General features: G+C 50.5%; 1 pseudogene; it reads left to right on the top strand.

Moving 5' to 3' along the window:
• Positions 1–6319: 6319 nt before the first annotated feature.
• Positions 6320–7800, top strand: LOC147727392 (uncharacterized; annotated as a pseudogene).
• The last annotated feature ends 4465 nt before the right edge of the window (positions 7801–12265 follow it).

Raw genomic sequence — 12265 nt, 5'->3', positions numbered from 1 at the left:
CATAGAATAAACACAATCCTATAATAAACCTCGTTTTACTAGATGCACTGCTAAAACAGTAGAGTCATACTGGTCTCATAAAGAGACACGTCTTTACCGCATCCACTTGAATGGACACGTCTGTACCGGATCTGTGTACCCAGACCCTTCTTGACCGGGCTCAAATAATGAACCCGTCTATATGCGTTCCCAACAATGGTACTCACCGGGAAGCAAAACTGAAGGCCTCGGAAACTCGATACTGGACTGGACTGCTACGGCTTCTTGCTGCTACGGCTGCTGCTGCGCATGCGCCTCTGAACAGGTGGGCCTCGGGATACCTCGGACCTTGCTCTCTCGGCTTGGGCTCTGGTCGGGATGGTCCGCAATCCTCACCGCCTCGTGTGGATGCCTCGTCGCAGTCTCCGTCTCCTCCGTGGGCCTGAGGGAGTTAGCAGGAAATCCCGCGAATGTGCACATAAGTAGTCCGTCACGGCTATAGAAGGGGTCAGGGGGCTGCGCTTACATCGCCGGCGCGTGGGGAAGGGGACTAGTCCCTATTCGGGCGCCAGAATTATGTGGTAAATAAAATTACCCGGACATAGTTTCTATACATTAATAAAGAATAAGGATAGCTCATAAAATGAGAGGCAGAGTCCGTGGTGTCCGAGTCAAAAGGGCTTTATTTCAATGGCTCGAGCCAGGGGAGAATCGGATTCCATCACCACTAAGGTTCAGGAAGGGATATCTAACGTTTTATTAACATCACACATTATATATAGTAAAACCATACAATTGCAATGAATACGGTAGGCGGAACACTCCAGGCGGAGCAAGTGAAAAGAGAGAGATAAGAACACATGGGCGTAAAAGAAGGCGTGTAAGGAGGCGTACACATAGGTGTGCACTTGATGAGTCATAGGAGTGTCATAGGTGGGTGGATGCATAGAGGAGGTCTGCAGGGTCAGCAGAAACCTTTACCCTACATGTGCGTGCAACTGGTCATGACGTGAAATTGACGTGTAACTGGGGAGAGCTGGGGGGTTGACTTTAGCACTAGAAGAGGAGTCTGGAGTCTGGGATGTCAGAACGACCTGCACCTTTGGCACATCTGATATCTTGTGTTTGGAGGGATGTATTGTCTGAAGTAAAGGTCTCTCGAGTAAGGGCTGTTCATCACTAAATGCTAGTGTGTGCATATATTTCTTCGTGCATTACGTGGGGGCCATGGGCCTACTATGGCAACGGGTTCAGTAAATCACTTGCATGGAGACAGGAAGGCTAGGCCCTATGCTCTGCAAGCGGAAAATGTTTACCTCTTTCACTAGACTGGAATGTGTTTTTGCGGAGGCTGAGCAGATAACTATAGGCAAAATACCGTCTTGGCAGGCAGGCCAGGCCGGGCACCTCTCGGTTGAGCAGGGAGTAAGGGAGAGGTCAGGGATGCATACCTAAACTGCAGCTTTCAGAGACAGAAGAGGCTCGGAGCCTGAATTCAGGGCCTGGCTCGGCTGGGCCACAAAAACGTGTGCTTCTCGATTGTAAAAAGTGTGCCATGTAAATGCATTGGCAACATAGGCCACAGTGCAGAATTAACCTTTCATTCATGGAGGGCCTAATAACTGACATGCTAACATTAGACGGAAATGCAGGGACATTATTATTACAGGCACGGGAAGGGAATTACATGATAACATGAACATACATGGGGCATAGGTACATGGATAGGGTGCGAGTGGGGGACACACTGACCATATAAAATTTCTGTTTCCTCAGAATCCTGGAACGGCCGTGCTCTGTTTGGGAGGACTCCCGACGTTGTGATAGAGTCCGATGCCAGCCTTTGGGGCTGGGGAGCCCGTTGCGGTTCGGTGTCGACAGGGGGTCGTTGGTCCCCAGAGGAATTGTCCCTGCACATCAATTGCCTGGAGCTGTTGGCGTGCTCCTTCGCGATTCTGTGTCTCACCCCACAGAAAACGAATTGTTGCATTCTTTTCCGAATGGACAATATCTCTGCGGTTCGTTATGTGAACAAACTGGGGGGTACCAAGTCCAAGCTTCTCTCGGAGATTGCAAAGGATTTCTGGCACCTTTGTTTGGAGCCAAGATCACGATTATTGCAGAATACCTGCCGGGTTCTCGCAATCTGATCGCGGACTGGAACTCTCGTCACCTGAGAGACTTCAGCGATTGGAGACTTCATCCTCGTGTTTTTCGCAAGCTGTCCCGCTTTTGGGGGACTTGTCATCTGGATCTCTTTCCCTCCCGTCTCAACACCCAAGTTCCCCGATTCTACAGCTGGCGTCCGGATCCAGAGGCTCTGGCCACGGACGCGTTTCTCCAAATCTGGCCTCGTCACCTGTGCTATGCCTTTCCGCCGTTCCTCATGATTCCCCGGGTTCTGGCCCGAGCAGGTCTGTTCTTTCTTGTCGTAACTTGTTCTAATCACCCCTCTTTGGAGGGCTCAAGCGTGGTTTCCAGTTCTTCTGGAGATGAGCTGCTCGACGCCGCTTCTACTTCCTCACATGTGGAACCTGCTGTTGGATCCTCTTCGCGAGCCTCACCCCCTGGTGCTGTCAGGTGAGCTCCTTCTGGTAGCATGGAGAATTTCAGGGGACGCTGGAAAGTCCAAGGCTTATCGGGAGACGCTACCAGACTTATCAATGAGGCTTGGGCACCCAACACACAAGCGTTATGCATCAAGTTGGAAACGCTGGTGTGATTGGTGCTCATAGCGGTCGGTGGATCCCGTTTCAGCGGATCTCGCTTTAATCGTTAATTTTCTGGCATCTCTTGCATCCTCTGGGCTAGCTTACAGAACAGTTAATAACTTTCGTTCTGCAATTTCTGCAGGCCATGTGCCTGTTGATGGTAAACCAGCGGGAGAACATCCCTTGATATCTAAATTGTTACGGGGCATCCGGATGGTAAAACCTCCTTGTCCCAAATATGTTGCCCTTTGGGATGTCTCAGTTGTTTTGCGTTTCCTGTCAGCCTGGCCTTCTAACTCTCTCTTGACACGCAAACAACTTTCGGCCAAGCTCACTATGCTTTTGTGCTTGGTCTCTTGCAAAAGAGTTTCTGATGTGCGTGCTTTGGATCTCGCTGGTCGTTCTTTCTCCCCTGAAGGTGTTACCTTTGTTATCTCAAGAAGGACTAAGTGTAATACGTCCTCCGTTTCTTACCCTTCTTTTCCCCACAACCCTCAATTGTGTGTAGTCCAATGTATTAAAGATTACGAGGTAAGCACTGCACCTTTTAGGCATGATTTACAAGGACAATTGCTTATTGCTCTGCAGAAACCTTTCAAGCCGGTAACTCCGGCGACATTGGCACGTTGGTTACGTTGGCTCATGCAGGAAGCGGGCATTGGCACTTCTCTGTTTGGTGCTCATTCTGCTAGAGGAGCCATGGCTTCTAAAGCCTTTTCCATGGGTGCCAGCCTTCAGGACATCATGAAGGCTGCTGATTGGTCATCTGAGTCTGTGTTCAAGACCTTTTATTTTAAGCCTATTGTTGATGTTGCATCTGTTGTGGTGGCGAAGCTTTAAAAAAGCATAATCGGAGCCTCCGTCCTGCCATAGAATAGAAAATTTGCTAACATTCGTGCCAAGAATTTTCAATTCTATTAAGGACAGGAGGCGAGGATTATCCCACCCTTGTACATTACTGTTGATGAATTATTTTGTACATTTCTGCTGCATCATGATACTATTTATGCATGTACTGTTTCCCGCCCTGTTGTGGTTTCTAATGTTCCGTTTGGGAATGGTCTTTACGGCTTTGTTCTTACTCCTTTCAGGCTCCGTCCTTAAATGTGTTCCGAGTTTATCCTGTTGGTTGGTTTTTTGCTGTTCCTTTGGCTCTGGGAGGTTCCAGTCTCTTCTGCCTGATGATGACCTCTCCGTTGGACGACTTGGCCTCTGGGACTTACTGTTTGAACTTTTTACTTACTGTTTGACAAAGAAAGAGGAAGTTGTAACCTCTATCTCCTTATTTATACTTATGTGGACTCTATGGTTACCCAGGGTTTATGGGTAATGTAGTCTGAGTTTTTTCTTTACTGTGCTGATTGGCTGCTGTTTAAGTAAAGGAATTGAGAAAGCATAATCCTCGCCTCCTGTCCTTAATAGAATTGAAAATTCTTGGCACGAATGTTAGCAAATTTTCTATTGGCAGCTTAGTGCCCGACGATTATTTTGGTGTTTGAGCGCTTCGGCCCTCTGTGGGCAAGTATTTTGTGGATGGGGACGCGCTTTGCGCGCTAAACGGGGAACAGTCCTCTCTTCATGGCCACGACTTGCGCATGCGCGAAGAGCCAATTCCAGCGTTATCGATCAGCGCTTCACGCATCAGCGAGCATCTTGACTGTTCTATCCCCGGTCCCAGTTTAACGCTGAAAGGAGCAGTTACCGGAGCAGGGCTTTGCCTCAGGAGAGATTAGGGGTGGCTCCCTCCACGTGTATTGTGTACTATATTCTGGCATACTGTGATGGTGTAGGGACAGTTGGTGTTAAATATAGGGACAGTTTCGCCTGTGCAAACAAGAACACCCCTGGGTTTCTTCCCCCCTAAAGCTCCTTCAGACCTCTTGCAGCAACGACGGCATACTACGCCGAGGAGGAAGATCAGTGGGTTGAGTTCAATGAGAACGCAGAATATGACGTACCTGAAGAGCACCTTATGGAGGAGCAATTGGTTGAAGCCCTGGATTCCCATGTCCAGGGCACTGTAAATAGGGCATTAATTAAGACGTTACTGCCTTTTGCCAAGCCACTGAAGAATTATGGCAAACGTAAGTTTAGTGCTGTGCAAGGAGAGACCTCTGGTCACACCTCGGCTGAGGTCCTTGCTAAAATGGCCTGTAATGTGATGCACAACCATGGTTTTGTGAGTTCTTCCAAGGCGCGTAAAGCGCCTGTGACGCAGACGGAGGAGACTGATGAATCGTCTCCTGCCGCGCCTGACATGTCTGACTCAGATCAGGAGTCGCAGGTTTCACAGAAGGTAAAGAAGCGGAAACGCAAATCCCACAATGTCGATGACAAGCCGGTAAATAAAAATCTTTTGTTTGACCCCAGAAACATTATACTCCCTGTGTCGAGGTGGCACACTATGTGCAGGAGAATCTCTGGAGAGGTTTCGAACAGGGAGTCGGGCCACCTTACGTTCCGAATGTCCCAGACCATCTCTGATGGGGAAAAGTGGTGGACACCCCAGAAACAGACCCGAACATGGCCACTTTTATGAAGAAGATTGCGAAGGATCCCAAGAAGGGGCGTGACCGGGCTTGGAGGTCCTGTCAGGATAAACTCCTTGACGTGACCGGACCCCTGACTAAGATATTGGATGCCACGATCACTGCCAAAGATTCAAACACTCCATTGGACCCCACAGAGGTTCTGGAGTGGGCGCAGCGAGCTATGTGTTTCCTAGGGAACGCGAACTCACCCTTTCGGTGGAACAGAGAAGGTCCTTCCTTATGCGCATTGATCCACAACTTGCAGAAATGGCGAATACTGAACCAGGCACGCTTGCTAACGGCATGCTGTTTAGGGAGAAATTCGTGAAGGAGATGGGGAAATATGTGAACACATTGTCCACCCTGGATAAGGCTCAGGCGAACATTAAAAAAGTTTTCCATACTGGCCTTTTTAACAGGGCCGGATGCTTCAGGGGTCGAGCGACCGGCCGTGGATATAACCAGACCTATCGAGGCTTCGAGCAACGTGGTAGAGGTGGTGTCCAGCGGTCAAAGTTCTACCCTTCCCGCAATCGCGGTGACAGAGGGCGAAAACACAGAGGTTATACAGGAAAGAATAATTCCTCCGGAGACGCTTCTTACTCAGGTAAGATTAATGCAAGCTGGGGACACCAAGGTGGGAGGTAGGATTGCTTTGTTCCACCATATGTGGGAGAAGCTCACAGAACATCCTTGGATCCTTCAGACGGTTAGAGGTTTTCAGATAGAGTTCTATGCCTCACCTCATTAGGTCCAGATCCCCCCCCCCCCCCTACATTTTTCCCATGCAGAGAGGTTTTTCATAGACAACGAGGTTCAGTCACTGTTGGAAAAAGGGGCAATTGTGCACACAACTCCTCATCCGCTAGGTTTTGTAAGTACCATCTTTCTAGTTCCCAAAAAGGACAAAGGTTTCAGACTGGTGCTCAATCTGAGAGAATTCAATTCCTGGGTAGTGTATCGCTATTTCAAAATTGAAGGCATACATTTATTGAGGGACATCCTGTTGGAAAAGAATTGGATGGTATGTCTGGATTTGAAAGACGCATACCTGGCGGTGCCTATTTTTTCCTCCTCTCCGGGGTTCCTTCAATTCCAATGGAGAGACCGGTGGTTCGAAATTTCAGCCATGCCCTTTGGCTTCTCGTCTGCCCCTTGATGTTTCACCAAGTTACTAAAACCCATGGTTCAGTATCTGAGAGAATCCGGGGTAAGACTCATAATTTATTTGGACGATATTCTGATTATGGCTCAGAATATGGCTACGGTCCTTCTTCATCTGAACTGGACGGTCCAGCTCTTACAAGAATTGGGATTTGTCATCAAGGCGCTGAAGTCCAGTCTGACTCCTACATAGTCAATGGAATTCCTGGGGTTTCAAGTAGACTTGCTTACGGCTCCGTTACTATTACAATTGAGAAAGAGAGTGGCTATCAAGAAGGAGTTGAGGAGAGCGCTTGCCTCTCCGACTATATCCTTGAGGACATTAGCCAGATTGAGCTCCTGGCCGCATCAATCCAGGCGATATTTCCAGGCCCTTACATTACAGGGCGCAAGGGTCTGAGTTATGCAGAGCAGATCTCGATCTCCAGAGAGGCACGGACTGAGATGACTTGGTGGCTGGAACACATGGATGCATGGATTCAGATGCCAGCAGATGGGGCTGGGGAGACCGCTGTGGCTCAGTGGAGACGGAGGGGTCGATGGTCCCGGGAGGAATTGGAACTCCATATCAATTGCCTGGAACTACTTGCGGGCTTGTTTGCGATTTGGACACTCTCCCCGCAACGGACGAGTTGCTGTATTCTATTGCGGATGGACAATGTGTCAGCAGTACATTACATCAATCGTCAGGGGGGGTACGAGGTCTCGCCTTCTGGTAGAGATAGCCAATGACTTTTGGCATTATTGTCTGGCCCATCATATAACGGTAACTGCGGAATACATTCCGGGGTCTTCCATTGTGGTAGCGGTTTGGAATTCCCGTTTTCAGCGATTGGAGACTGCATCCCAGGGTTTTCAACCAGTTGAACAACAAATGGGGTCCATGTTCAGTGGACATTTTTGCGTCCAGACTCAACACACAATTTCCATGGTTCTACATTTGGCGCCCAGATCTTCTGGCGATCAGCTCGGACGCATTCCTTCAGTCATGGACGCCGGGCATTCTATATGCATTTCCACCTTTCGCCATGATTCCAAGAGTATTGCCGCAACTCCATCGACAGAAGGCGGAGGTGATACTAGTCACACCATGTTGGAGACCGCAAGCGTGGTTTCCGGTGGCGCTAGCCTTGTCGTGCGCACTTCCGGTACAACTACGGTTGTTTCCGGAGATTCTGGAGGACCCTTTGGGGTTGCCTCATCCACTAGTAATGCAGGGCCAATTATCACTCATGGCGTGGAGACTTTGAGGCGGCAATGGCAAGTGCCTGAAGTTTCACAGGAGACTCTGTTTTTCCTATCACAATCATGGGCACCTGCTATGCGCAAACGATATGAGTCAGCTTGGCGTGGATGGGTTAGTTGGTGTTCTGAACGGCAAGCAGATCCTGTGGGATCCAGCATCCCTCTCATAGTTAACTTCCTTTCGGAACTCTCCAGTTCAGGAATTGCATATCGAACAGTTAACAACTTTCGTTCAGCAATCTCGGCGGGTCATCCACATGTGGATGGTAAACCGGTAGGGGAACATCCCCTGGTGTGTATAGTGGTGAAGGGTATCTGGTTGGTCAATCCTCCGAAACCCAAGTATTCTGTTTTATGGGATGTTAACGTAGTTTTACATTTCCTTAAGACTTGGCCGGCCAATGAAGGATTATCACGTAAACAATTGTCGGCAAAACTTACGATGAACGTAGTTTTACATTTCCTTAAGACTTAGCCGGCCAATGAAGGATTATCACATAAACAATTGTCTGCAAAACATACTATGCTATTTTGCCTGGTGTCCTGCAGATGAGTCTCGGACGTGCGAGCTTTGGATATAGCAGGAAGAGTATTTACTCCTTCGGGAGTCTCTTTCACGATTTCCAAGAGGACAAAAACACATTCCAGATGTATTTCATACCCTGCCTTTCCTCATCATACCAAGTTATGTGTGGTTCAATGTTTAAAATGTTATGAGGATTGTACTAGAGAGTTCAGAAATTATGTTGCAGGTCAATTGTTAATTTCACTTCAGAGACTTTTCCGCCCAGTCACTGCAGCAACTTTAGCCAGGTGGGTTACTTGGTTATTGAGTGAGACTAGCAGGTATTGATACTGCCATTTTTGGCGCACATTCTGTTAGAGAAGCAATGGCTTCCAAGGCCTTTTATACAGGCTCCCGTTTACAAGATATTATGGCTGCGGCAGACTGGTCCTCTGACTCTACGTTTAAGACTTTTTATCATAAACCGATTGTTGATGTGGTTTCGACGGTTATGGAACAACTTTAAACTAGCATAATCTGAGCCTCTGTGGACTGACATAGAATAAAAAAAATTCTAGCTGATGCAACAAGAATTTTCAATTCTATGAAGGACACGGAGACGAGGATTATCCCACCCAGGTAACATGATGATGGTATTCTATGTAAGAAAGTGTTCATTGCAAGACTTATGACATGTTTCATGTATGGTTCATGGTGATATTTTTTTCTCTCCCACCTGTCTGATATTGGAAATATGAAGATGTTGACTAGTGAATGTCATGGTGGTTATGAAATGCATATGGTTCATGAATGGCAGATTACGATTACTATTCTCTCTGTAGGAGAGCAAGGCAAGCAAACCTGAACGATCAGGATGGAGTTGTTCAGAAGTCTCGTAAGGACTCTCTATGGTTCTGGGGGCGTGGCTAGCTGGCCACAATGGCGGTCGGCTGCCTCTAGAGCTCTGGGTCCGCTTGGGGGCCTGATCCTGTTTCGGGACCCTACACGAGCTCTGTCACGGGCGGCTGCACGGAGGCTAAGCCCGGGACCGGAGGAGATCCTGTGACCAGCGCAGGGAGTGACCCCCGACCCACGCACTTGAAGCGGAGGAAGCCCGGGCCTGCAGCTGTAGCGGCAGGCCAGACGCCAGGGACTCGAGTGCAATCAGAGCCCAGCGCAGCCCGGACATCAACACCGGAAGTGCCTGGACGCGCCCCCCCCACCCTCTGGTTGGCGGGGTTTTTTTACACAGCACCGGAGGCCTGCCGGAAAACGATACTCCACGACCGGAGGAGCTGAAACTCGGCGGAGATCTCGGATGAGTGCCCTGAGCCTGCCCCAGCCTGTCAAACTCCTGGGGCCCCCGGAGGAATTGAAGACGCCTTATTGAATATACGGAGGTAGGGGGTTGCAAAGGGGACTGGGTGCGTTGCTCCCGCCCCCGAGAACATACGAGCCAGCGCTCGGTTGGCCAAGGATACCCCTTCTGACCGGAAGGGACAGTGAGAGGCGCCATCTTCTACTCCACCACCCTTACCTGTGGAGCCTGCATACCGGCCGTTGAGATTGGGATACAGTACTGTGGAAGGCTCTCACTGGGGCCCGGAGGAGAGGGCTTTTCATCGCCCCCCCCCCTGCCTCCCCCCTCCTTCTATTACAACTACGGAGCGGGGGTGGTGAGTGCGAACTGGTAGAACGGGGACCCGCTGGTGACAGACACGTGAGGAGTGCTGACCGGACGGTGGGACTGAGGGCCTGAGGGCCTGTAACCCACAAATCGTGGCCCCGGATCGTGCCGGGGCACCGGCTGGCCCGACGCTGCGGATAGCTGCCCCCCCCCCCGCTGGTGTCTGCTAAGTGGAACAGAGGAGAGTGCTCTGTGAACGCCACTGGAGGACCCCCCCCCCCTCCGCTTCCCCCCCTCCCCCACGGGGCTGGTCACTAACTCGTTCACCCTGTTGCGAATGGACTTGCCAAGCAGCCACTGAACATGGTGCGCAAGAGAGTGAAGGGGCCGGATGGACTGGGAGACCCTGCGGTTACGCGCACGGCAGGGAATGCTGGGGATGGACGGACCCCGCCTGGCACCACTGCATCGCACTGCTCCGGAGGACCACAGGCAGATAAACTGGACTTAATACTACAGGAAATAAGGGACTCCAGGTCGGCAATGGAGCAGCAGTTGGGGGCCCTCACGACCAACCTATCGTTGCTGAAAGCAGACCATGGCAAATTAGCGGACAAGGTAAAGGACCAGGGACTCGCCATTGCCGACCTCACACCGACGGTGTCCGACCACTCCATCTCTATCCAACAACTATACCAGCAGGTCAACTCCCTTGTAGACTGTGTGGAGGACGCAGAGGGCTGTAACCGCCAAAATAACATACGCGTTAGGCCTTCCGGAGCGCTGCGAGGGAGACCGTGCTGCAGACTTCATGGAGCAGTGGTTCAGGGACCATGTTGCCAAGGAGGGGCTATCCCCGTATTTTTGTGTCGAGCGGGCGCACCGGATCCCGACGGGGAGACCCAGGTGGGGCCGCCCACCCCACCCCCTGATCGTCCGGATACTCAACTACCGGGATAGGGACAGCTTACTACAAAAGGCTAGAGAGAACCCCCCTATCCATTATGAGAACCAAAGAATATCCCTGTACCCGGATTACACCAACGTGGTCCAAAACCAACGCTTCTCCTATGTGGCGATGCAGAAATGACTTCTACAGGCCAAGTTGAAATATGCGCTGCTTTTCCCTGCCCGGCTAAAGGTGGTCCATGAACGGAAAACGCACTTCTTTGAGAGCCCTGCGGACGTGGAAGAATGGCTCGAGGTCATGGGCATAGAGGCGAGCCAAGATGCCACCCAAGAATCTGCGACCGGTGGCTCGAGAGGCGGCTCTGATCATGAAGGGGTAGGATCCTCGAGGCCGGAGGACAGACCGGGGCGGTGCGGCCCGTCGCGGGAACAGCAGAAGGAGGACCAGCTGGAAGCATTAGCGATGGTGGGCACATTCCGTGAGGATTCCGGAAAGATTGCTACGGACTCAGAGGACAGCACGGTCCACAATGACTCGGAACATAGTGTGGTTCTGTTCCCCACTGTTACGCCCAGAGCAGCTGATGACATAATAGACAATTGAGCAAGAGGAAGACTCCACTTAAAAGCAGACTGGCTGGACTGCATCTACCGATTATCCTTTATGTTATTTACACTGTTGGAGGCTCCATGTACCCTTCCCCTGCTAGTGTGCACGGATGGACGGTTTGGAAGTGTGACTCTAACTGATAATATGCTTGGTGGGAATTGTTACTGCTCCTGGCCCGGGTGGGGGGAGGACGGGGAGCGTGATACTGTAGGATAGTCAGATCCAGATGGACTCATAGCAATATACAGAAGTAGGGCCTGTAGCCATAGATTATTGGTATGATCCTACATTAGAGCCCCCGAAACAGGATGCCGTAGAGCCAGTGGCACCCGAGAGCGACCGATCAGATGACCGAGATGGTGTCTAGCCACCCCCCATTAGCGTAGGCACTGTAGATAGGACCCTATTGTTCTTTGTTATCATGTTGGGCTCAGCAAGGTTGTATTGTTGCGCCAGGTTTGTTTTGTTCTTGAAGGGGAGTTCAGGGTATATAGTCTCCTGGTCAGGAGCTATGAGAGAGTACGATATTGCACTGTACATTCACACACGCCCACTTACAGGTGATCATGGCTGATATAACGGGGACTTATAGCTTCACAACATGGAATGTACGCGGGCTGGGGGCCATACAGAAACGTCATAGGATTCACTCCTTCATGCTTAGACATCATACCCAGATCGCATTCGTCCAAGAGTCCCACCTTATAGCATCAGAGGCCCAGATTCGGTCACAATCTGGTATTAACAGAGCGTTCCATGACCACCTGAGAACGCTTTATGCTCCGGAAAGGGTGTTTGAGTTTTTGCAGGACCTCCCCTTCCCGATGCTGTCTGATGATGTGCGAAATGAACTGGAGGGGCCAATAACACAGCAGGAAATACGCGTGGCCATCAAGTCTCTCAACCGCAACAAGACACCGGGCTTAGACGGGCTTCCGGTGAAATTCTATTCAGTCTATGCGGATACCTTAGCCCCGGTCCTGG

This window comes from Lissotriton vulgaris, chromosome 3_1, assembly GCF_964263255.1.
Source record: "Lissotriton vulgaris chromosome 3_1, aLisVul1.2, whole genome shotgun sequence".
NCBI classification, from domain to species: Eukaryota; Metazoa; Chordata; class Amphibia; order Caudata; family Salamandridae; genus Lissotriton; species Lissotriton vulgaris.
The sequence above is the reverse complement of the archived record's forward strand: the minus strand, read 5'-3'. Positions and strand labels throughout refer to the sequence as shown.